Source organism: Triticum urartu, chromosome 6A (assembly GCF_056163025.1).
Source record: "Triticum urartu cultivar PI428250 chromosome 6A, HENAU_Tu73, whole genome shotgun sequence".
NCBI classification, from domain to species: domain Eukaryota; kingdom Viridiplantae; phylum Streptophyta; class Magnoliopsida; order Poales; family Poaceae; genus Triticum; species Triticum urartu.
In genome coordinates, this window is record NC_141878.1 from 333,821,032 (window position 1) to 333,847,631 (window position 26,600).

Here is a 26,600-nt window from a genome sequence, read left to right on the forward strand (position 1 = left end):
ACATGACCGGGGAACGGCCCTTCGTTAATGCGGAGGAATCCTGAAGATTCGGCTAAGTCATCGAGTGGTTGACCAATCTCGCGCTTTATCATGACAACCAGTTTTCGGCTTTCTCTACTGAGGTGCTCATCCGGATGAACCAAGGCACAATCGCAGTAGTTCTCCCAGTGCCACCTTAGCCGATATAGCGGAACGTAAGGTACCAAAACATGGGAGCCGGGCAAACCCAACATTTGACCAAAGACATGATTCGGAGCTAATGCATATAAGGCCAAACTCGCGACGCCGAAAACTCCCTAAGGTATTCAGTCTTTATAACATATGCCGAGCAGAACAATGGCCTTAATAATAAACCCCGAGTGTCCAGGTACGTGCAATATCCTAACGTGGCCACATGCCAATAACGTCAGCATCCTTCTCGGTTGTATTGAGTATCCGGAGGATGTGAACAACAAGAGACGGTAAAAAAGGTTTATGCAGGGTCTTTATCTGAAAAGAAACCTTTGAGCGGGTCCCTACTGCACGTGTCCTGGACGGGTGTAGCACGATTGTCATCTGTAAAAGAGAAGAACTTAGGTCAAAGTTGTCGTGCTAGAAAATTGGTTGTTATCAATAAACCATTGAAATTCAAGATAAGTCAAGTTGAGCCGAACTAGCCCTGATTACACGCGGGAAGCCCCTGGTACCATCTATGAGGGTTTAACCATCAAACCAATCTCATGTATATGTAGTGATGTGCCGAAATCGTCTAACCGTGTCCGTGGTCTTGACGACCTGTCATTTATTCTGGTTGGTGAGGCCGTCTAGTGCTCGGCTGTTAGGGCCGCCGCACATTCTTCCGCGCGTAGAGAATGCTCAATATTTCCGCTAACTGTGATGGTGCCACGTGGACTAGGCATCTTAAGCTTTAGAGAAGCGTAATGCAGTACTGCATTAAAACGAGCGAAAGCCGCTCTTCCGAGTAGTGCTTGATAGCCACTTCGGAATTGAGCGATGTAGAAAGTTAACTTTTCGCTTCGGAAGTTGTCGGGAGAACCGAATACAACCTCTAGTAATAGAGAGCCCGTACAGCGGGCCTCTGGGCATGGTATTACTCCCTTGAAGGTAGTATTACTGTGGCTTATTTTTGTCGGGTCTATCCCCATTTTGCGGACTGTGTCCTGATATATCATATTTAGACCACTGCCGCCGTCCATAAGGACTCGTGTGAGGTGGTATCCGTTTATTATTGTGTCGAACACCAAGGCAGCCAATCCTTCATGTCGGATGCTTGTCGCATGATCCCTGCGATCAAAAGTGATCAGGCAGGCCAACCAGGGGTTGAACTTAGGGGTGACGGGCTCTATGGCGCGTATGTCTCGGAGTGCATGTTTGCTTCTCCTCTTCGTCACATGGATCATGTTTACTGTTTTAAACTCTGGTGGGATTTTTTTCTGTCCTCCAGTGCTTTGTTGGCGAGGTTCATCCTCGTCTTCGCTTGGTGTCTCCCTCCCCTTGTGTTCGGCGTTTAGCTTACGGGCCTGCTTGAAGACCCAGCATTCTCTATGGGTGTGATTTGCAGGTTTATCGGGGGTGCCATGAATCTGACATAGTTTGTCGAGAATCTTGTTTAGGCTAGACGGTCCATCTCTGCTGCCTTTGAAAGGCTTTTTCCGCTGACCTGGTCGAGAGCTCCTGAATCCGGCGTTGACCTCCGTATTATCTGGGCTGTCTTCTTTATTTCGACGCTTGTTTTTACTGCGTCGTGGTTTTCCATTGCCATCCCTAACTTCGGATGTGCTTGGGTCGCTGGTGCTACTGCGGGCTAACAAGCTATGTTCGCCCGCACAAAAGCGGGTCATGAGGCTTGTCAGGGCTACCATTGTTCTCGGTTTTTCTTGGCCGAGGTGTCTGGCGAGCCATTCGTCTCGGACGCTGTGCTTGAAAGCTGCTAAGGCTTCGGCATCCGGACAATCGATGATTTGGGTCTTCTTAGTGAGAAACCTGTTCCAAAGCTTTCGGGCTGACTCTCCGGGCTGTTGAATTATGACTTAAATCGTCTGCATCCGTAGGTCGGACATAGGTCCATTGAAAATTAACCCGAAAAGCATCCTCGAGCTCCTCCCAACTTCCAATTGAGTTTTTGGGGAGGCTTTTCAGCCAGTGCCGAGCTGGTCCTTTAAGCTTGTGGGGCAAGTACTTGATGGCATGGAGATCATCTCCACGAGCCATATAGATATGCAGGATAAAGTCCTCAATCCAGACCCCAGGGCCTGTGGTCCCGTCGTACGCCTCTATGTTCACTGGTTTGAATCCTTCTAGGAATTCATGATCCAGCACCTCATCGGTGAAACATAGGGGGTGTGCCACGCCCCTATATTTGGATGTATCATGGCGTTCAGACGGTTGTAGTATTCAGTTTTGATTTTGTGCCGGAGCACGCTGGTCATACTGGATTTTTGGCGCAAGTCCTCACGTAGATCATGTGTTGACTTATGTGCGACCTTGTTAGCCACTCTATCGCGGTCACAAGGTGGTTGATCCGGCCGGTTGGCCGTTTTATTTTTCAGCTGTATGGGGTCTAAGGCCTCATCGTCGAATTCGGGTAATAGAATGCGCTTTGGAAAGCTCTTTGTGTGGTAACCTCCACCATACTTTTCTTCGTTGTCGAGCACTTCCTTCCACCTGTTGTTGAGCGTATTTTGTTCGGCTTTAAGCCTTTGCTTCTCCTTCTTCAGACTCCTCGCTGTAGCAATAAGCCTTCTGCGGAGGTTCTCTTGCTCCAAGTGCGTTTCCGGGATGATGTGTGCATCTTCGTCCGGACTATTTTCCTCCCCAGAGGGGGTTTGATGAGGTTTATCCTCGGCATTGCCGTGTTCTGACATTGGATCCGTACTATGTTCGCCGTTTGCAGCTTCATCATGCTCTGTCGCCGGGGTAATGTGGTCGTCGTTTCCTTTGGAGTCGACTGGAGTGTTATTTTCTCTTGCACTGTTATTGCTGTTTTTGCCGAGGCGGGATTTGGAGCGGCCCCTACGCCGACGCTTTGTTTGCTTCTTAGAGGGGTCATCCTCCGCAGTCTCCTCCCGTTCCTCGTCATCATTTTCTTTGGGTGTATCCACCATGTATATGCCATGTGATGAAGGGGTTGTCCAGTGTCCTGTGGGCACTAGTTCCTATTCCTTTCCTACATCGCCGTCCATGCCGTCGATGTTTGCGGAGTCGAAATCGAGCATGTCTGTTAAATTGTCGACGGAGGCTACTAAGTGGGTGGTGGGTGGGTAGCGAATTTCTTCGTCGTCCGCATCCCATACTAGTCGGACATAGTTCGGCCAAGGATATCCTGACAAGGAGAGAGACCTTAATGAATTTACCATGTTGTCGAAAGGTGAGTGCTCAAAGATATCCGCGGAGGTGAACTCCATGATCGGCGCCCAATCGGATTCGATAGGCACGGATGCAGGCGGCTCGGAGTCCGTGGCCGGAGACGAATCCAGTGGTTCGGCCACACGGCTCTCGTAAGGGGTGAAGTCAGTATCCGGCTCCGTCACCACTGAGATTGTGGCCTCCGTGGCGGGGTCTATCCCTCCGTCCTCGGATGGCTCAATTTGCTCCGGATTGAAGGCCGGAGTAGTTGTGATCGTGCTCGTCGTGATCGTGCGGCGCACCTGACATGGGCCCAAATTGGTCGAAGATCAAATCTCCGCTGATTTCGGCAGTGTAGTTTAGGTTTCCGAACCTGACCTGATGGCCAGGGGCGTAGCTCTCGATCTGCTCCAGATGGCCAAGCGAGTTGGCCCGCAGTGCGAAGCCGCCGAATATGAAGATCTGTCCGGGGAGGAAAACCTCACCCTGGACCGCATCGTTACCGATGATCGAAGGGGCCATCAAGCCTTATGGTGACGGCATAGTGGAACTCTCAATGAAAGCACCAATGTCGGTGTGAAAACCGGCGGATCTCGAGTAGGGGGCCCCGAACTGTGCGTCTAAGGCCGATGGTAAAAGGAGGCAGGGGACACGATGTTTACCCAGGTTCGGTCCCTCTCAATGGAGGTAATACCCTACGTCCTGCTTGATTGCTCTTGATAATATGAGTATTACAAGAGTTTATCTACCACGATATTGTAGAGGCTAAACCCTAGAAGCTAGCCTATGGTATGATTGTTGTTGTCCTACGGACTAAACCCTTCGGTTTATATAGACACCGGAGGGGGCTAGGGTTGCACAAAGTCGGTTACAAGGAAGGAGATCTACACATCTGTATCGCCATGTTTGCTTTCCAGGCCAAGGAGAGTCCCATCCGGACACGGGATGAAGTATTCAATCTTGTATCTTCATTATCCAACAGTCCGGCCAAAGGATATAGTCCGGCTGTCCGGAGACCCCCTAATCTAGGACTCCCTCACTTTCCCTGGGTGTGCATGCGTTAATATGCATGTGCAAACTGTGATTGAAAACATCACAGTATAAGTAACATCTGCGGGTTCATAGTGTAAGAAATGTAAAACATCTTTAGTCCGCCAACCGAATATTCCCTTAAGAACGCTAGCTTTCAGTTTCACCCAGTCTGAGGTACACATCCGGATGAACTGGTAGTAACAATCGCAAATGTGCTCCCTTTATGCCCTAGCTAAACTAACGAAAACGTAGGGCATAAGCAAAGGAGATAGGGAACCGAGCCTGGCCAAAACTTAAGTCATATCGATGCATATAATGGCGAAGAAAAGGTACAAGTGAGGAAAACATGCATATGTGATGAGCTTGATGCTCGAAAAATAACAATAATAAGCTTCTGTGCAAGAAGCCCCCAGGCATAATGGACGTACACATTTGAGAATGTGTACGTCATAGGTGTATGGTTTAGCTGCACGAAATCTTTAAGGCTAATAAAAGAGGGCGAAAAGAGATGATAAAAAATAATGTAAACAATAGGGTGGAGGAAGCAAACGAAGGGTTCTGCGCTAGGCATAGAATCTTCAGATTTTGGCCGCATTCCAGGGGTTCGGTTCTAGGCGGTTGTCTGATGCATCACGCAGGCGGTACGCTCCTCCAGTGAGAACTTCGTCAATGATGAAGGGACCCTCCCACTTGGGCTTGAGTTTGTCATTTTTCTTCTCTGGCAAGCATAGAAAGTTTTCGCCAACATTGTAAGTCTTGGCCCGTACTTCTGTGCTTTGATATCTGCGGGCCTGCTGTTGATAAAATGCAGAACAGGCTTTCACAACGTCGCGCTCCTCCTCCAGGGCATCTAAGTTGTCCTACCGATCAAGCTCGGCCTCTCTCTCTTCATAAATGTAAACTCGAGGTGAGTCATGAATAATGTCGCAGGGTAACACAACCTCTGCGCCGTACACCATGAAGAAAGGTGTATATCCGGTAGTGCGATTGGGCGTGGTCCGCAGCCCCCAGAGTACAGAGTCGAGCTCCTCAACCCAGTGCTTGTCTGATTCTTTGAAAGACCGCACTAGCATGGGTTTGATGACGCTCATCATAACACCATCGGCTCGTTCAACTTGACCATTTGTTTGCGGATGATAGACGGAGGCGTAATCGACCTTAATGCCTAGATTCACACACTAGGATTTCACGTCATCGGCTTTAAAATTAGAGTCGTTGTCGGTGATGATGTTGTGTGGGACACCGTAACGGTGCACAACACCGGATATAAAGTCTATCACTGGTCCAACTTCGGCCGTTTTAACTAGTTTGGCCTCTATCCACTTAGTGAACTTATGTACCATGACTAGCAAATATTTTTTCTTATGGCTGCCTCCTTTAAGGAGTCCAACCATGTCAAGCCCCCAGACTGCGAAAGGCCAAGTGATGGGGATTGTTTGTAGAGCACTGGGTGGCATATGGCTTTGGTTGGCGAAAAGTTGGCATCCAACGCAACGTTGGACAAGGTCCTGTGGATCTGCTTGGGCCGTCGGCCAGTACAAACCTGTACGGAAGGCCTTGCTTACAAGGGACCAAGCTGCAGCGTGGTTACCGCCGAGACCGACATGAATTTCAGCCAAGAGTTGGCGCCCCTCTTCCTCGTAGATACATCTTTGAAGTACTCCGGTAGCACTTTTCTTATAGAGTTCTCCTTCGTGGACCTTATAGGCTTTCGAGCGCCGAACAATGCAGCAAGCCTCATTCTGATCCTCAGGGAGCTCTCACCTATTGAGGTAGGCCAAGAAGGGTTCGGTCCTTGGGGCAATGACTGCCATGATAAGATGGGCCGACGGTGTTATTTCGGTGGCTGAGCCTCCGATGATATCGGTATGTTCGGAGTCTGGGTTTATGGTCGGATCCGGACTGATGTTGCCGCTCTCCCCTTGCCACACCACGGATGGCTTGAAAATCCTTTCCAAAAAGATGTTAGGTTGGACGGGGTCGCGCTTGGCGCCGATGCGAGCAAGGACATCCACCGCTTGATTACTTTCTCGAGCCACATGGTGAAACACGAGCCCCTCGAACCGAGCCGACATTTTGAGAACGGCATTACGGTAGGCCGCCATCTTTGGGTCCTTGGCATCGAAATCTCCATTTATTTGAGATATTGCGAGGTTCAAGTCCCCGCGCACTTCTAGGCGTTGTATGCCCATGGAGACAGCCATCCGAAGACCATGCAATACGGCCTCGTATTCGGCTGCATTGTTGGAGTCTGTGTATAATATTTGGAGTACATACTGAACCGTATCTCCAGTGGGGGATGTTAAGAAAATGCCCGCCCCTAAGCCCACTAGCATTTTGGAACCATCGAAGTGCATGACCCAATTGGAATATGTGTCGTACTCTTTAGGGAGTTCGGCTTCTGTCCATTCGGCGACGAAGTCTGCCAGTACATGGGATTTGATGGCCCGGCGTGGCTTATATGTTATATCGAATGGGAGGAGCTCAATGGCCCACTTGGCAACCCGGCCCGTGGCGTCGCAATTGTTTATTATGTCGTTCAGTGGAACTTCGGAAGCCACCGTGATCAAGCACTCTTGGAAACAGTGTCGTAGCTTCTGGGATGCCATGAAGACCGCGTATGCTATATTTTGATAATAAGGGTACCGGGATTTGCATGGAGTTAGGACAGTGGATACGTAGTATACCGGCTTCTGGAGCGGGAATTTGTCTCCGTCGTTCGACGACGAGTACTGCTCACCACCTGGTGTGTTGCAGATATGTATAATAACATTGGTTCACTGACGCTTGACGCGGCTAGGATTGGGTTGCTTGCTAAAAGAACCTTTATTTCTTCCAATCTGGCCGTTGTTGCATCTGTCCACTCGAAGTGATCGATGCGTCGAAGAAGTCGATAAAGTAGCAATACTTTTTCTCCTAGTCTGGAGATAAAGCGGCTTAAAGCTGCCACGCATCTAGCTAATTTTTGGACATGTTTAAGGTCTGTTGGTGTAGCCAATTGTGATAAAGCTCGGATTTTGGCTGGATTTGCCTCGATTCTTCTACTAGAAACAATGAAGCCCAATAGTTTTCCAGAGGGGACGCCGAAAACACATTTTTCCAGATTGAGCTTAATGTCATATGTCCGGAGATTGTCGAATGTGAGACATAAGTCATCTATTAATGAATCGACGCGCTTAGTCTTGATGACGACGTCGTCCACATATGCTTCAACTGTCTTGCAGATTTGTTTCTCCAAGCATGTTTGAATCATGCGTTGGTAGGTGGCGCCGAACTTTTTGAGCCCAAAGGGCATAGTGTTGAAGCAGAAAGGCCCGTATGGGGTAATAAATGCCGTTGCGGCTTGGTCAGATTCCTTCATTTTAATTTGATGGTATCCGGAATACGCGTCGGGGAAACATAGTGAGCGATCCCCTGAAGTGGCATCAATAATTAGATCGATGCGGGGAGGGGGAATGGATCCTTAGGACAAGCTTTGTTGAGGTCTTTGAAATCGACGCATAAGCGCCAGGATTTAACCTTCTTTGGCACCATCACCAGGTTTGCTAGCCAGTCCGGATGTTTTATTTCTTTGATGAATCCAGCCTCAATTAGCTTGGCAAGCTCCCCCCCATAGCTTGTCATTTGGGTTCGGAAAAGCGCCGTAGTGTTTTCTTTACTTTCTTGTATCCCTTCAATATATTGAGGCTGTGCTCAGCCAACCTGCGTGTGATTCTTGGCATATCAGAAGGGTTCCAGGCGAATATGTCCCAGTTCTCGCGTAGGAACGCTCATAGTGCGGCGTCCACCATCGAATCCACATGTGCACCGATGGAGGATGTCTTCTTTGGGTCCGTCAGGTGGACTTGAAATTTGACTATTTCATCTGTTGGTTTGAAGGAGGTGGATTTGGAGCGCTTGTCGAGAATTACGTCGTCCCTATCCACCGCTGAGTGTAGCGCAATTAACTCTTCGGCCGCAAGGGCCTCAGAGAATGCCTCAAGGGCCAGGGAGGCTGTTTTGTTTTCATCATGGAGGGCTATATATGGATCACTAGCGAGAGTGATAATACTGGTGGGCCCAGTCATTTTGAGATTCATATACCCAGAATGAGGTATGGCTTGAAAGCGTGTGGATGCATCTTGCCCTGATGTCTACTACACAACCCTCTTCTTGTAGACGTTGTTGGGCCTCCAAGTGCAGAGGTTTGTAGGACAGTAGCAAATTTCCCTCAAGTGTATGACCTAAGGTTTATCAATCCGTAGGAGGCGTAGGATGAAGATGGTCTCTCTCAAGCAACCCTGCAACCAAATAAAAAAGAGTCTCTTGTGTCCGCAACACACCCAATACAATGGTAAATTGTATAGGTGCACTTGTTCGGCGAAGAGATGGTGATACAAGTGGTATATGGATAGTAGATAAAGGTTTTTGTAATATGAAATTATAAAAACAGCAAGGTAACTAATGATAAAGATGAGAACAAACGGTACTGCAATGTGCTAAAACAAGGCCTAGGGTTCATACTTTCACTAGTGCAAGTTCCCTCAACAATAATAACATAATTGGATCACATAACTATATATGCCTCAACATGCAACAAAGAGTCACTCCAAAGTCACTAATAGCGGAGAACAAACGAATAGATTATGGTAGGGTACGAAACCACCTCAAAGTTATTCTTTCCAATCAATCCGTCGGGCTATTCATATAAGTGTCACAAACAGCCCTAGAGTTCGTACTAGAATAACACGTTAAGACACAAATCAACCAACACCCTAATGTCACCTAGATACTCCAATGTCACCTCAAGTATCCACGGGTATGATTATACGATATGCATCACACAATCTTAGATTCATCTATTCAACCAACACATAGAACCTCAAAGAGTGCCCCAAAGTTTCTACTGGAGAATTATGACGAAAACATGTGCCAATCCCTATGCATAGGTTCATGGTCGGAACCCGCAAGTTGATCACCAAAACATACATCAAGTGAGTCACATGATATCCCATTGTCACCACAGATACGCACGGAAAGACATACATCAAGTGTTCTCAAATCTTTAAAGACTCAATCCGATAAGATAACTTCAAAGGGAAAACTAAATCCATTACAAGAGAGTAGAGGGGGAGAAAACATCATAAGATCCAACTATAATAGAAAAGCTCGCGATACATCAAGATTGTATCACCTCAAGAACACGAGAGAGAGAGAGAGATCAAACACATAGCTACTGGTACATACCCTCAGCCCTGAGGGAGAACTACTCCCTCCTCGTCATGGAGAGCACCGGGATAATGAAGATGGCCACCGGAGAGGGATTCCCCCCTCCGGCAGGGTGCCGGAATGGGTCTAGATTGGTTTTCGGTGGCTATGGAGGCTTCTGGCGGCGGAACTCCCGAACTATTGTGCTCCCGGATGTTTTTAGGGTATATGGAGATATATAGGCGGAAGAAGTACGTCAGGGGGGCCACGAGGGGCCCACGAGGGTGGAGGGCGTGCCCAGGGGGGTGGGCGCGCCCCCCTGCCTCGTGGCCTCCTCGTAGATCCCCTGACATGCACTCCATGTCTTCTGGGATTCTTCTGATCCAAAAATAAGTTCCGTGAAGTTTCTGGTCAATTGGACTCCGTTTGGTTTTCCTTTTCTGTGATATTCTAAAACAAGGTAAAAACAGAAACTGGCACTGGGCTCTGGGTTAATAGGTTAGTCCCAAAAACGATATAGAAGTGTATAATAAAGCCCTTAAACATCCAAAACAGTAGATAATATAGCATGGAGTAATCAAAAATTATAGATACGTTGGAGACGTATCACGCCCCAACAGGGCGTGGTATCCATTGTTGAAAGGGGCCACTTAGAAGGTTATCTCTTCGGACCGATAGTTCTCCGGCGTGCCGAATACCACGTCAAGTGTGATTTTTCCCGCGCATCCTGCCTCCCTATTGGGAATAATTCCTCGGATGGTTGTGCTACTTTACTCGATACGGCTCCTGTCTATTTCCATTTTACTGAGTGTATCCTCATAGATGAGGTTTAATCCACTGCCGCCGTCCATGAGCACCATTGTGAGTCGAAAGCCGTCCACAATTGGATTGAGGACCAAGGCGGCTGGTGCTCGGACTGACCGGGTTTTTGGTTCATCATTGGCATTGAAAGTTATGACCATGTCGTTCCAAGGATTTATTGTTGCGACTTGACAGCCTTCGGCTAGGTCGCAGAGTGCCCTTTTGCGTCGATTGTTTGAAGTGAAAGTCTCGAAGACCATCAATACTCTACGGTCGTCGTGTTCCAGGGGGAGTTGTTCCAAGGTATTTTTTGTGAGGATATCCTCGCCACTCTTGGCCACTTGCCGGAGTATCCAACATGCTCCAAGGCTGTGGGTAGGTATGGTATCCGGTGTTGTGTGTATTTTGCACGGCCTATCGAGCCATCCCTTCAGAACGGTTCCGCGCCCCGTCATGGGTTTGGATCTCTTTACTGCTGCGTTAGCCGCCCCGTGAGGGTGCATTCTTTTTGTCTGGAGGAAAGGTTGAGTTGGAGCTGGTGGTTCCCAACGAGCTGCCTGAGTTTTCCAGGCGCTTTCCATTGCGCAGTACTTTTGTACTATGGTTGCCAAGTCAGCGAAGTGTAATACATAACGGCGGTTGATAGCATTGAGGATTCCTTTGTCCGTACAATTACTGCGGAATATTGAGATCACGTTTTCGTCGCGGCAATCTTTGATCTTGTTCTTGACCAGGAGGAATCTGGCCCAAAAGTGATGGACTGTTTCCTGAGACCACTGCCATAGGTATGTGAGATCGCGTATATCTGGGTGGGTGGGTGGATTTAAATCCGAACCCTGACCCAATTTGGGATCCTGAGTTTGAGAAATTTCCGAGCTTAATAGTTCGGGCTCCGGGAGATCGACCGATTTTTCAGGTCTACCATCTGATTCCAAGTTCGGAGGACAAGGCATGTCATTCCGTGGACAGGTATCCGGCTCTTTGAGCTCGGAGATCCGAACATAGTTCGTCCTCAGTATAGAGGGAGAGTTGTTGTTTTGCTCCTCCACTACCGCTATCTGATGGGTGATTGATGGAGATTTGGTTTCTCTCTGATCGGGTTTAAGCCCAATCCGACCATAGTCTGTAGCGACCCCCAAGGCGGCAATGCGATCCAGGAGTTCGTTCAAGGACGATAATTCTATTGGATCCATCTGTTTGGAGTATTCGGAGTCAATTCAGAGGCGATTTTTGATGACCCGAGAAGTCATCGTCGGCTCACCGGCCGAACAGGCGGTTATGATAAAGCCACCGAACCGGAGGGTTTGGCCTGAGGCCAGGGCTCCATCGGCGGTGATGTTGTCCTTGATCACAAGGTGAGCCATCAACCCTGACTTCGACGTCATAGTGGAACTCTCAATGAAAGCACCAATGTCGGTGTCAAAACCGGTGAATCTCGGGTAGGGGTCCCGAACTGTGCGTCTGAGGTTGATGGTAACAGGAGACAGGGAACACAATGTTTACCAAGGTTCGGGCCCTCTCGATAGAGGTAAAACCCTACGTCTTGCTAGATTAATATTGATGAGTATGGGGGTTACAAGAGTTGATCTACCACTAGATCGTAATGGCTAAACCCTAGAAGTTTAGCCTATCTGATTATGATTGTCCCTACGGACTAAACCCTCTAGTTTATATAGACACCGGAGGAGACTAGGGTTGTACAAAGTCGGTTACATAGAAAGGAAATAGTACATCCGGCCACCTAGCTTGCCATCTACGCAAAGGAGAGTCCTATACGGACATGGGAGAAAGTCTTCTATCTTGTATCTTCATGGCCCAATAGTCCGGTCATGTCCAACAGGCCGGCCGCTCGAGGACCCCTTAGTCCAGGACTCCCTCAATGGGACCGCATGTTAGAAAACCACCAAGCCAACATCCTATAAAAATAAGAAACCTCCCCTGCCAAATCCGCGCGACAAAATCACCTCCTTTTTACTAATCTTGATTCTATGATTTTTTAGATCAATATAATTGAGATTTGTATAGATAGCACACAGGAGCAAAACCAAGTGGTACGGTTAAGGGCATCCACAATGTGTAGCCAAATGTGAAAATAGCTTTTGGCATTGATGGAAACCATTGTGGATGGTGCTGCCAAAGCCAAAAATATGTAACCGAAGCTCCCTGATTGGTTGATTGAAGGAATAGAAAAATGCAACGTCTCTCCTCTTTCTCGCGTGCCTTGACGCATGTACGGTATAGAGCACAAATTCTACTCCCCTGTCCCTTCTTTCAAAAATCACAAAGCATTGAGGCGCCAAATCACAAAGCACAAACGAAGTAACCGTCATTTCACTCTTCGCTAACTCCGCTTCTCCATCGTCTTCTTCGAGAAACCACCTCACCGCACTAAGCTGGACGGACGACGCTATTGAGGAGTACTATTACATTTATGTGTCCTTTGGTTCAACGGACTTCCTGGATGTAAATAAGGCGGTTGTCTCTGCTTGCAGGCGGCACTTGCGAATGACTTACTGTGGTCTCCCTCAATGGTGTTCTCCGTCAAACGCACTTCGCCAAACCACAACGTTCGAGATATCGTCGATGTCACCGCAATGGGGAAGGAAGTCAAATAGTTACTACCTCCATTTTTTTGTACACAAGGCCAGTATATCAAAATTACAATTTGCAAAAGGCCACTAACACTAACCGAGGCAAAATTGATGGGGTTTGCCTCATACTAGCAACCAAGGACATTAATATACCCTTGCATGCATGAGGAAGTGAGAAGGTTGGTTTGCATGGCGCTGCATTAATCAAGTGATGAGGAGTGAGATGGTTAGCTCTTTGGGATTTGGAGAAAAAAAATGCATTAATTGACACTTCAAATGAGCATTTGTATCGATTAATCCCGCGATGGAAAACCCCGCCTTTATTTTTTAACACTAGTACTCCTACGTACGTACTTGTATCCTGTTTGGGTCTAGGCCTTGCATTGCCTTACTTCACCACACATTTTGTCAAGCTTGCCTAAAGTTTCCATAATGAAAAGGAGTTACACTTGTGGACAGTTGTCGCGGTCGCACCGCACCCTCACAAAGTCGCTCCTGCACGCCACGGTCACACCACACCCTTACATAGTCGGTCCTGCAGGCCACAAACCCAACCAAGGGAACGCACCCTCACTGACACGTGCTACTGCATGTGATCTAACCAAACTCAGCCATTCTACCGCTGACACATAATTTTCGTTCATATAGTATGTTTATCCAACCGCATGTTGGGGAAGATCCGTACGGCCCGTGCGGTGGTCTGTTGGGGAAGAAGAAGAGGTGAGGAAAAAGGGTTAGGAGACATAGGATATTAATCCAACCGCCTAAAATGGTCGACTGACTCAAAGGATGAAAGTCAGGTGACTTGCATAAATATATGTTTTTACACAACAAAAGATCCCTAAAACAACAACATAAAGAAAAACTATCACTGCTCGCGGAACGAGACGGCCTCGTCGTCTTTGGCTGCCGACGTGTGTCTCCGCACCATGGTTGTCCTCGGCCTCCAGCTACTCATTCACGGGGAGCATGCGAGCGCTCTGCACGGACGAGAGCATCGCCCGGTTCAAGTCTAGGACGTCCGGTCCCGCCTACAGGAGGGCCTCGATGGCAGCCGCATCCGCGGGCTCCGCGTCGAGTTGAGCCTTCGCCGCCTGGTTCAAGTCCAGGACGTCTAGTTCCGCCTGCAGGAGGGCCTCGATGGTAGCAACATCCGCGCGCTCCACATCGAGTTGAGCCTTCGTTGCCCAGTTCAAGTCCAGGACATCCGGTTCCGCCTGCAGGAGGGCCTCGATGGCAGCAGCATCCGCGCGCTCCATGTCAAGTCGAACCTCCGCCGCCCGGTTCACATGCACGACATCCGGTTCCGCCTGCAGGAGAGCCTCGATGGCAGCGGCATGCGCTCGCTCCGCATTGTAACACCCCAAAAATTTAACCATGATTTATAAATTAAATTTTCATTTTCTGGATTTTCTTTTAATTCAGAACCACTCTTTTCTCCTAATTGTGGAGTTTTCACCCCAAGTAAAAACCTTTCAAACATATTGTTGGACTTGTATATCTTCCCAAGAACATTTCTTCTATCAGTGGAATTATTTCCACAATTATTTTCCCTGAGATTTATTTCTTTATAAATGATTTTTCATAAGTTTTAGGGTTCCATTTGCACTACAACCCTTTCAAATACTTCTTTAAAATCCCCACCAAAATTTGGGGATGTCATGTGATGTTCCCACATCACTTTTATGCAAAAATCTCTTTTAGTCATTTGGAAATTATGAGCCCTACCCCAAGTTTTCAAATCTGTTCCAGTTTGTAATTTGCACTACAACCTATTTAAATATTTCTTTGTAAATTCCACCAAAATTTGTGGATGTTAGTAGTAGTGTATAATTCAACTTTATGCAAAAACCCATTGGTGTTCTTTGAAAAATTTGAGCAAACCATCCTCATCTTCATTCTGGTCCAGTTTGGTGATTTATACTGCAACCATAATTTATCTTGCTCTTGTTTCCTTAGGAATTGTCCTGCTTGAAGTACACCCTACCAAACCCTTAAGTCCAGGATTTGGGAACCATTTGAATATTTTTGGTCCATGCAATAATGCCCTTTATTTCATGTCCAGATTTCGTTTTCTCAAAAACTTGCACTAGGGAGTTTTTGTTTTCATCAAACTAACCTTGCCACCCTCTTTATCATCTAAAGAGTCTCTGATCTGGAGATTTTGGCCACCCAAAGAGATGCCTAGATGCCCATGGCATTCTGTCGAGCACCTTGGGTTCATGGAGAGATTTGACATAGTTTTTAGTTTGCATTATGAACTTGATCCCCTGACCCGAAAACCTTGTCCACTAAGCTCCTAGCTACCTCTAACCTAGACCTGTTGACTACCAGCCTCATTCGAGCCCTCTAACACACGTTGGCATTTCGTTGAGCACCTGGCGTGCGTGCTTTGGGCGCGCCCAGAGCGCATGTTTTGCACGCGCACGCGCAACCGAGCCGCCGCGTTCGCTTACCCCCGCACCCTGGCCTTTGCTCGCCCGCAGGGCCACGCCCTGTCCTCACCCGCTCACCAGAACCCTCCAAGCCACCCCTGGCACCCTACAACACCGCTGTCAGAGCTCCATTGGCGGCACGCCGGCGTCCACAGTAGGCTCCTGCCATGGATGGTGCCGCTCGAGCCACTCCAGCGCGCCAGCTCGCCCCTGAACAGCCCGAGGTCATCCACGAGTCCGTCCGCTAGCGCCCGTCGCCGCCATGTCGCTCTACTGGCAACAGAACGGCGGTTCACCGGCGTTCTTATCCGCAGCCGCGGGGACCGACCTCCCGGGGCTATAAATAGCCCTTCCGATCATGCAAAGGCTCGTCGGCAACCCTGTTCGAGTAGTAGGAAGCCCCCCTCCTCCCTAGTTGGCTAGAGGCCATCATCTCTCCCATCTCCGGCAGGCCCGACCACCGCCACGTTCCGGTAAAATCCGGCCAAGACCGAGGCCCCGAACTCCTCTCGTGCTCCCATCCTCCTCCCCTCGACCGTGCGGAGCCACCCCACCTCTCAAACACAATCGGGAGCCACCGTAGCCCGAGACCCCAATCCACTAGTGGCCACCGTCCGCCGTGGAGATCGCCGTCGGCGACCCCCTTTGTCCCCACGACCCTCTCGACCACTGGGAGGACCGCCCTGGACTGGCGGATCCATCCCTACCCTCGGAATCCCGTGGGGAGCCGCCGTTCGTCGGCGGCAATCACCGGAGCTCCGCCTCTGCTTGGCCAGAGGAGAAAGAAGGCGCGGGCGACTGGTCAAACCTGACCAGTGGGCCCGATGGACCTACTGTCAGTGACCCAGTTACGACCCACGCTGGCTTTAGAGGAAGCGTAAAACCCAGAGTACGTTTCCTCCTATTCGAAAATGTATTACTTCCCGAACTGTTTTCTTTTTCTGATTTTTATTAAAAACAGATTTTGACTAAACTTTGACTGGCTGTAACTTTTTAAATATAAGTCCAATTGATTTGATTCTTTTTCTGTTGTTTCTCAAATTTTGTCTATTTTATTTTCATATTTATTTGAAAATTTTACAAACAACTTTTTTGTACTGTTTTGAAACTATGTGTTAATTTGAAATTTTCTTAAATAGGATTTTTGGAGAGGGAAGCAACTATCGAAAAGTGCACCCCCACTTGCATACTCTTGAAGGCAACCATTCTGAACCCTGGCATAATATTCTTGTGTGTTGTTTGACACAAATACGACACCACCTCGACGCGAAGTATTCGGTATTTTATGTGGTGCAATGATCATATTCATGAGTACATAATGATGATACCTTGCTATTGGGATTTTGATATGCTTCTGATAGTAATCACCCTCGTATGCCTTTCATGCCTGCTACATCTTGAGCTTGCGTTGGTTTTCCCCGAAGAGGAAGGGATGATGTAGCAGAGTAGCGTAAGTATTTCCCTCAGTTTTTGAGAACCAAGGTATCAATCCAGTAGGTGCCCACGCTCAAGTCCCTCGTACCTGCACAAAGCGATAGCTACTCGCAACCAACGCGATTAGGGTTTGTCAAGCCCTTCACGGTCACTTACGAGAGTGAGATCTGATAGATATAATATTTTTGGTATTTTTGGTATATAGATGCAAAGTAAAAAGTAAAGGCAAAGTAAAAAGCAAAGCAAGATTAAAGTGATGGAGATTGATATGATGAGAATAGACCCGGGGGCCATAGGTTTCACTAGTGGCTTCTCTCAAGAGCATAAGTATTCTACGGTGGGTGAACAAATTACTGTTGAGAAATTGATAGAATTGAGCATAGTTATGAGAATATCTAGGCATGATCATGTATATAGGCATCACGTCCGTGACAAGTAGATCAAAACGATTCTACTTCTACTACTATTACTCCACTCATTGACCGCTATCCAGCATGCATCTAGAGTATTAAGTTAAAAACAGAGTAACGCCTTAAGCAAGATGACATGATGTAGAGAGATAAATTCATGCAATATGAAATAAACCCCTTCTTGTTATCCTCGATGGAAATGAGACAATACGTGCCTTGCTGCCTCTTCTGTCACTGGGTAAGGACACCGCAAGATCGAACCCAAAGCTAAGCAGTTCTCCCATGGAAAGAACTACCAATCTAGTTGGCCTAACCAAACGGACAATTCGAAGAGACTTGCAAAGATAACCAATCATACATAAAAGAATTCTGAGAAGATTCAAATATTATTCATAGATAGACTTGATCATAAACCCACAATTCATCGGTCTCAACAAATACACCGCAAAAGGAAGATTACATCGAATAGATCTCCGCAGGAGAGGGGGAGAACTTTGTATTGAGATTCAAAGAGAGAGAAGAAGCCATCTAGCTACTAACTATGGACCCGAAGGTCTGAGGTAAACTACTCACACTTCATCGGAGAGGCTATGATGATGTAGAAGCCCTCCGTGATGACGACTCTCTTCCGGCGGAGCTCCGGAACAGGCCCCAAGATGGGATCTCGTGGATACAGAAAGTTGCAGCGGTGGAATTAGTTTTTTGGCTCATGTTCTGATCGTTTGGGGGTACGTGTGTATATATAGGAGGAAGAAGTATGCTGGAGGAGCAACGAGGGGCCCACGAGGCACGGGGCGCGCCCTAGGGGGGGCACCCCCACCCTTGTGACCGCCTCTTTTGTTCCTTGGAGCAGGGTCCAAGTCTCCTGGATCACGTTCGGTGAGAAAATCATGGTCCCAAAGATTTTATTCTGTTTGGACTGCGTTTGATATTTCGTTTCTTCGAAACACTGAAATAGGCAAAAAAACAGCAATTCTGGGCTGGGCCTCCGGTTAATAGGTTAGTCCCAAAAATAATATAAAAGTGGAAAATAAAGCCCAATATAGTCCAAAACAGTAGATAATATAGCATGGAGCAATCAAATATTATAGATACGTTGGAGACGTATCAGGCATCCCCAAGCTTAATTCCTGCTCGTCCTCGAGTAGGTAAATGATAAAAAGAGAATTTTTGATGCGGAGTGCTACTTGGAATAATTTCAATGCAAATCTTCTTAATTGTGGTATGAATATTCAGATTAGAAAGATTCAAGACAAAAGTTTATATTGACATAAAAAATAATAATACTTCAAGCATACTAACAAGGCAATTATGTCTTCTCAAATTAACATGGCCAAAGAAAGTTATCCCTACAAAATCATATAGTCTGGCTATGCTCCATCTTCACCACACAAAGTATTTAAATCATGCACAACCCCGATGACAAGCCAAACAATTGTTTCATACTCTAACTTTTTCAAAACTTTTTCAATCTTCACGCAATACATGAGCGTGAGCCATGGATATAGCACTATAGGTGGAATAGAATGGTGGTTGTGGAGAAGACAAAAAGGAGAAGATGGTCTCACATCAACTAGGCGTATCAACGGGCTATGGATATGCTCATCAATAGATATCAATGTGAGTGAGTAGAGATTGCCATGCAACGGATGCACTAGTGCTATAAGTATATGAAAGCTCAAAAAGAAACTAAGTGGGTGTGCATCCAACTTGCTTGCTCATGAAGACCTAGGGCAATTTTTTGAGCAAGCCCATCATTGGAATATACAAGCCAAGTTCTATAATGTAGAATTCCCACTAGTATATGAAAGTGATAACATGAGAGACTTTCTACTATGAAGATCATGGTGCTACTTTGAAGCATTAGTGTGGTAAAAGGATAGTAACATTGTCCCTTCTCTCCTTTTCTCTCATTTTTTTATTTGGGCCTTTTCTCTTTTTTATGGCCTTTTTTATTTGGGCTTCTTTGGCCTCTCCTTTTTTATTTTTTTTATTTTTCGTCCGGAGTCTCATCCCGACTTATGGGGGAATCATAGTATCCATCATTCTTTCCTCACTGGGACAATGCTCTAATAATGATGATCATCACACTTTTATTTTTCTTATAACTCAACAATTACAACTCGATACTTAGAACAAAATATGACTCTATGTGAATGCATCCGGCGGTGTACCGGGATATGCAATATGACAATGATGGAGTGTGTCATGATAAACGGAATGGTGGAAAGTTGCATGGCAATATATCTCGGAATGGCTATGGAAATGCCATAATAGGTAGGTATGGTGGCTGTTTTGAGGAAGGTATATGGTAGTTGTATGATACCGGCGAAAGGTGCGCGGTATTAGAGAGGCTAGCAAAGGTGGAAGGGTGATTTTGCATATAATCCATGGACTCAACATTAGTCATAAAGAACTCATATACTTATTGCAAAAATCTAGAAGTTATCAAAGCAAAGTATTACGTGCATGCTCCTAGGGGGATAGATTGGTAGGAAAAGACCATCGCCCGTCCCCGACCGCCACTCATAAGGAAGACAATCAATAAATAAATCATGCTCCGACTTCATCACATAACGGTTCACCATACGTGCATGCTACGGGAATCACAAACTTTAACACATGTATTATTTAAATTCACAACTACTCAACTAGCATGACTTTAATATTATCACCTCCATATCTGAAAACAATTATCATGCTTCAATCTTTTCTTAGTCTTCAACACACTCAAAAGAAAGTTTCACAAATCTTGAATACCAAGCATATTATTATTAAGAAAATTACCATGCTATTAAGAGATTCTCAAAATGATTTAAGTGAAGCATGAGAGATCAATAGTTTCTTTAAAAAAAATCCACCACCGTGCTCTAAAAGATTTAAGTGAAGCACATAGAGCAAAATTATAACGCTCAAAAGATATAAGTGAAGCACATAGAGTATTCTATCAAATTTTAATTCATGTATGGCTCTCTAAAAAGGTGTGTACAGCAAGGATGATTGTGGCATAATAATACAAAAATACACAAATTATACAAGATGCTCCAAGCTGAACACATATCATGTTGCTGAATAAAAATATAGCTCCAAGTAAATTACCGATGGAAGTGGACAAAAGAGGGGATGCCTTCCGGGGCATCCGCAAGCTTTGACTTTTTGGTGTCCTTGGATTATCTTGGGGGTGCCATGGCCATCCCAAAGCTTAGGCTCTTGCCACTCATTGTTCCATGATCCATCAAAAGAATTCACCCAAAACATGAAAACTTCACGACACAAAACTCAAAATAGAAAACTCGTGAGCTCCGTTAGCGAAAGAAAACAAAATACCACTTCAAGGTACTGTAATGAACTCATTATTTATTTATATTGGTGTTAAACCTAATGTATTCCAACTTCTCTATGGATTATAAACTATTTTACTAGCCATAGATTCATCAAAATAAGCAAACAACACACGAAAAACAGAATCTGTCAAAAACAGGACAGTCTGTAGTAATCTGTAGCTAGCGCAAGATCTGCAACCCCAAAAATTCTAAAATAAATTGATGGAAGTGAGGAATTTATCTATTAATCATCTTCAAAAATAATTAACTAAATATAACTCTCCAAATAAAAATGACAGCAGTTCTCTTGAGCGCTAAAGTTTCTGTTTTTTTACAGCAAGTTCAACAAGACTTTCCCCAAGTCTTCCCAACGGTTCTACTTGGCACAAACACTAATTAAACACAAAAAACACAACCAAAACAGAGGATAAATAATTTATTTATTAATAAACAGGAGCAAAAGGCAAGGAATAAAAATAAAATTGGGTTGCCTCCCAACAAGCGCTATCGTTTAACGCCCCTAGCTAGGCATAAAAGCGAGGATAGATCTAGGTATTGCCATCTTTGGTAGGCAATCCATAAGTGGCTCTCCTGATAGTTTAATATGGTAATTTTACTTTCTTTCTAGGAAAGTGTTCCATGCCCTTTTTAATGGAAATTGAAATCTAATATTCCCTTCCTTCATATCAATAATCGCACCAACCGTTCTAAGGAAAGGTCTACCAAGAATAATAGGGCAAGAAGGATTGCAATCTATATCAAGAACAATGAAATCTACGGGTACATAATTCCTATTTGCAACAATAAGAACATCATTAATCCTTCCCATAGGTTTCTTAATAGTGGAATCCGCAATATGCAAGTTTAGAGAGCAATCATCAAAATTACGGAAATCTAGTAAGTCACACAAAGTCTTGGGAATAGTAGGGACACTAGCACCCAAATCACACAAAGCATAAAACTCATGATCTCTAATTTTAATTTTAATAGTTGGTTCCAACTCATCATAGAGTTTTCTAGGGATAGAAACTTTCAACTCAAGTTTTTCTTCATAAGATTGCATCAAGGCATCAACAATATGTTCGATGAAGGCTTTATTTTGACTATAAGCATGTGGAGAATTTAGCACAGATTGCAACAAGGAAATACAATCAATTAAAGAGAAACTTTCATAATTAAATTCCTTGAAACCCAATATAGTGGGTTTAGCAACATCTAAATTTTTATTTCTTTCAATCCCACTTTCATCAATTTCATCATTAAGATCTAAATACTCTGAATTTTTAGAATGCCTTGTAGGTAAAGGAAGATCATATTCAGTTTCATCAAGATTCATATTGCAAAATAAAGATTTAATAGGCGACACATCAATAACTTTTAGATCTTCATCTTGAGTTTCATAGGTATCGGAAGAACACGCTTTAATAAAGGCATCTTTGGAAGCATGCATCCTAGCGGTTCTTTCCTTGCACTCATCAATGGAAATTCTCATGGCTTTGAGAGACTCATTGATATCATGCTTGGGAGGAATAGATCTAAGCTTTAAAGAATCAACCTCAAGAGAAATTCTATCAACGTTTCTAGCCAAATCATCAACTTTAAGCAATTTCTCCTCAAGCAATGCATTAAAATTCTTTAGTGAATTCATAAACTCCTTAACACTATTCTCAAATTCAGAGGGCATCTTATTATAATTTCCATAAGAGTTTTGTAGGAATTACCACAATTATTATAAGGATTACTAGGATATGGCCTAGGATTAAAATTCCCTCTATAAGCGTTGTTACCAAAATTATTCCTACCAACAAAATTCACATCCATAGATTCATTGTTATTCTCAATCAAAGTAGACAAAGGCCTATCATTAGGATCAGAAGAAACACTCTTAGTAGCAAAAAAATTCATAAGTTCATCCATCTTTCCACTCAACACATTAATTTCTTCTATCGCATGCACTTTTTTATTAGAAGATCTTTCAGTATGCCTTTGAGAATAATTAACCATAATATTATCTAGGAGTTTAGTAGAATCTCCTAATGTGATTTCCATAAAAGTGCCTCCCGCGGCCGAATCTAAAAGATTTCTAGAAGCAAAATTCAATCCGGCATAAAAATTTTGTATGATCATCCACAAATTCAAACCATGAGTAGGGCAATTATGTATCATTAATTTCATTCTCTCCCAAGCTTGTGCAACATGTTCATGATGAAGTTGTTTAAAGTTCATAATATCATTTCTGAGAGAGATGATCTTAGAGGGAGGAAAATACTTAGAGATAAAAGCATCTTTGCACTTGTTCCATGAATCAATACTATTCTTAGGCAAAGACGAAAACCAAGCTTTAGCACGATCTCTAAGCGAAAAAGGAAATAGCTTCAACTTAACGACATCATTATTGACATCTTTTTTCTTTTGCATATCACATAAATCAACGAAGCTATTCAGATGAGTAGCGGCATCTTCACTAGGAAGGCCAACGAATTGATCTTTCATAACAAGATTCAACAAAGCAGTATTAATTTCACAAGATTCAGCATCGGTAAGATTCAACATCATTATTGGTGAAGTCACACAATTTGGTAGTATCTTGAGCCATCGCGACAAACAAGCGATCTAACACATGAGCAAACAAAAAGCAAACGGGCAAAAAGAGGCAAATAGAAAGGGTAGATAGGGAGAGAGAGGGCCAATAAAACGGCAAGGGTGAATTGGGGGGAGAGGAAAACGAGAGGCAAATGGCAAATAATGTAATGCGAGAGATAGGGATTGTGATGGGTACTTGGTATGTTTACTTTTTGCGTAGACTCCCCGGCAACGGTGCCAGAAATCCTTCTTGCTACATCTTGAGCTTGCGTTGGTTTTCCCCGAAGAGGAAGGGATGATGCAGCAGAGTAGCGTAAGTATTTCCCTCAGTTTTTGAGAACCAAGGTATCAATCCAGTAGGAGCCCACGCTCAAGTCCCTCGTACCTGCACAAAGCGATAGCTACTCGCAACCAACGTGATTAGGGGTTGTCAAGCCCTTCATGGTCACTTACGAGAGTGAGATCTGATAGATATAATATTTTTGGTATAAACATGCAAGGTAAAAGGTAAAGGCAAAGCAAGATTAAAGTGATGGAGATTGATATGATGAGAATAGACCCGGGGGCCATAGGTTTCACTAGTGGCTTCTCTCAAGAGCATAAGTATTCTATGGTGGGTGAACAAATTACTGTTGAGCAATTGACAGAATTGAGCATAGTTATGAGAATATCCAGGCATGATCATGTATATAGGCATCACGTCCGTGACAAGTAGATCGAAACGATTCTGCATCTACTACTATTATTCCTCTCATCGACCGCTATCCAGCATGCATCTAGAGTATTAAGTTAAAAACAGAGTAACGCCTTAAGCAAGATGACATGATGTAGAGAGATAAATTCACGCAATATGAAATAAACCCCATCTTGTTATCCTCGATGGCAACGATACAATACGTGCCTTGCTGCCCCTTCTGTCACTGGGTAAGGACACCGCAAGATCGAACCCAAAGCTAAGAACTTCTTCCATGGCAAGAACTACCAATCTAGTTGGCCAAACCAAACGGACAATTTGAAGAGACTTGCAAAGATAACCAATCATACATAAAAGAATTCATAGAAGATTCAAATATTATTCATAGATAGACTTGATCATAAACCCACAATTCATCGGTCTCGACAAACACACCGCAAAAAGAAGATTACGTCGAATAGATCTCCGCAGGAGAGGGGGAGAACTTTGTATTGAGATTCAAAGAGAGAGAAGAAGCCATCTAGCTACTAACTATGGACCCGAAGGTCAGGGGTAAACTACTCACACTTCATCGGCGAGGCTATGATGATGTAGAAGCCCTCTGTGATGACGGCCCTCTTTCGGCGAAGCTCCGGAACAGGCCCCAAGATGGGATCTCGTGGATACAGAAAGTTGCGGCGGTGGAATTAGGTTTTTGGCTCCTGTTCTGATCGTTTGGGGGTACGTGTGTATATATAGGAGGAAGAAGTATGCCGGAGGAGCAACGAGGGGCCCACGAGGCAGGGGGGCGCACCCTAGGAGGGGCGCCCCCCACCCTCGTGACCGCCTCTTTTGTTCCATGGATCAGGGTCCAAGTCTCCTGGATCACGTTCGGTGAGAAAATCACGTTCCCGAAGATTTTATTCCGTTTGGACTGCGTTTGATATTCCATTTCTTCGAAACACTGAAATAGGCAAAAAACATCACTTCTGGGCTGGGCCTCCGGTTAATAGGTTTGTCCCAAAAATAATATAAAAGTGGAAAATATAGTCCAAAACAGTAGATAATATAGCATGGAGCAATCAAAAATTATAGAGACGTTGGAGACGTATCAATGCCTACTGGGAGGAATCCGGGAAAGTCTCTGTCTTGGGTAGACACGAGCTGGTCTCTAATTCTTCGTCGAGACTGTTATGTCCGGTAAGGCATGGTGAGGTATGATGAGTGGTGATTCTGTCTGATTGGTGTGAAATATTTTTCTTATGCTTATCATGTAGGAAATGCTTTAACCTCCTGACTGGACCATAGATCGAGTCTTGTTCCAGTAACCCCCATACTTGTTTTGTACTACCACTTGTCCCTGCCATAGGCAGGGTACGGTTTAGTAAGTTGTCAACCCCTTCCTAGCACACACCGTACAGAGAGGCCATGGTGGAAGATACCGGCTGCATCTGGTAGGCATGCCACATGGTCCGGGGGCATGGGTGTTTCCGGTTGGAGCCGAGGGGGTAGCTCCCCTAGTTTGCGCGCGTTATAATTTTTGTGATCCCATGCTAATTGAGGTTGTAGCGACCGGATTTTCGGGATATTAATTTCCCAGAAAATGGCCCTTGTGCTCACCAGCCCCAGGATTACTGTTAGCTGATGAGACACCAACTTGATACAGAAACTCCAAGAAAAATACAAAATGTGTAGTACAAGACCATTCTGGCTTATGAGTACAACAAATGGTTTCTAGTGGTTGGCGGCGGAAGCGGTTTGCGGTTCATCAGCGTCTATGGGACTCCATTTTGTAGTGAACGGATTTTCAGTATATTAATTTCCCAGAAAATTCGGTCGCTACAACCTTGGTATCAGAGCCAGGCTGACCATTGGCTAATCCTATCTTAGCCAGGTCGAAAAAACCTAGGTTAGCCAACCCACCAAAACTTAACCTAACCCCAGCCAAGCTTCTCGTGTAAGATAGCCACACAGTGACCCCGACACCTTTTGGCAGTCGGTGCCCAACCTATCAGCCTAGCCTGTCGATCACGCGCCAGTGACCGACACCTAAAATGTCTCATTCGCAAGCGTGCGAAGGAAGACTCCGTCCCCTCTTTTTATAAAAAGGGCACGCTAGCCTCAACCCAGCACATCACAGCCTCTACCCCAAATCGAGCTATAATGCCTGGTCCCACTGTTCACAATGAGACCACAGCAGCCAACCTTGGAGGTTTTGTGACCGTGCTAGCGAACCTCACCCGCCGTGCCTTTGCATTAAAAGAGCCCCCATAGTATGTTGTGTACCAAGGGCCCATGAGCGGTGAGAGCCGTCAATTCTGGGCCACTTTGCACGTCTATGGTAGGGGCCTATCGCCAAAACGCCCCTACAGGTTCACCGGAAGGACAACTTCCTTTGAGCCACAAGCATCCAACTAGCTGCTCGAGAGGCTATAGTTCAACTCCGACACTTGTCGCCCAGAGTCAACTGTCGCTCGTTCTACTACTGCCCCAGCCGTGACGGGTATGGTAGGCCACCCCAGGTTGCCAACGGAGACCACGAGACGGATCCTGCATTATTGCATCTGGTGCGCTATGTAAGTGCACTAGAGGAACTGTTCAATCAAATCACCCTTGATCTGATCGCAGCCCGTGGAGAACTGGTCCGCCGAGCCCCGGCAAGAAGAGAAGATGAGCCCGACACCGACAACCCAGTCGTGCTGTTCGGACAACCGATCGAGTCCTTGAGGTCTGCCCCAACCACTGACCAAAATGCCTTGGTGTCCCCAGAAGTGCTTCGTCGCCTT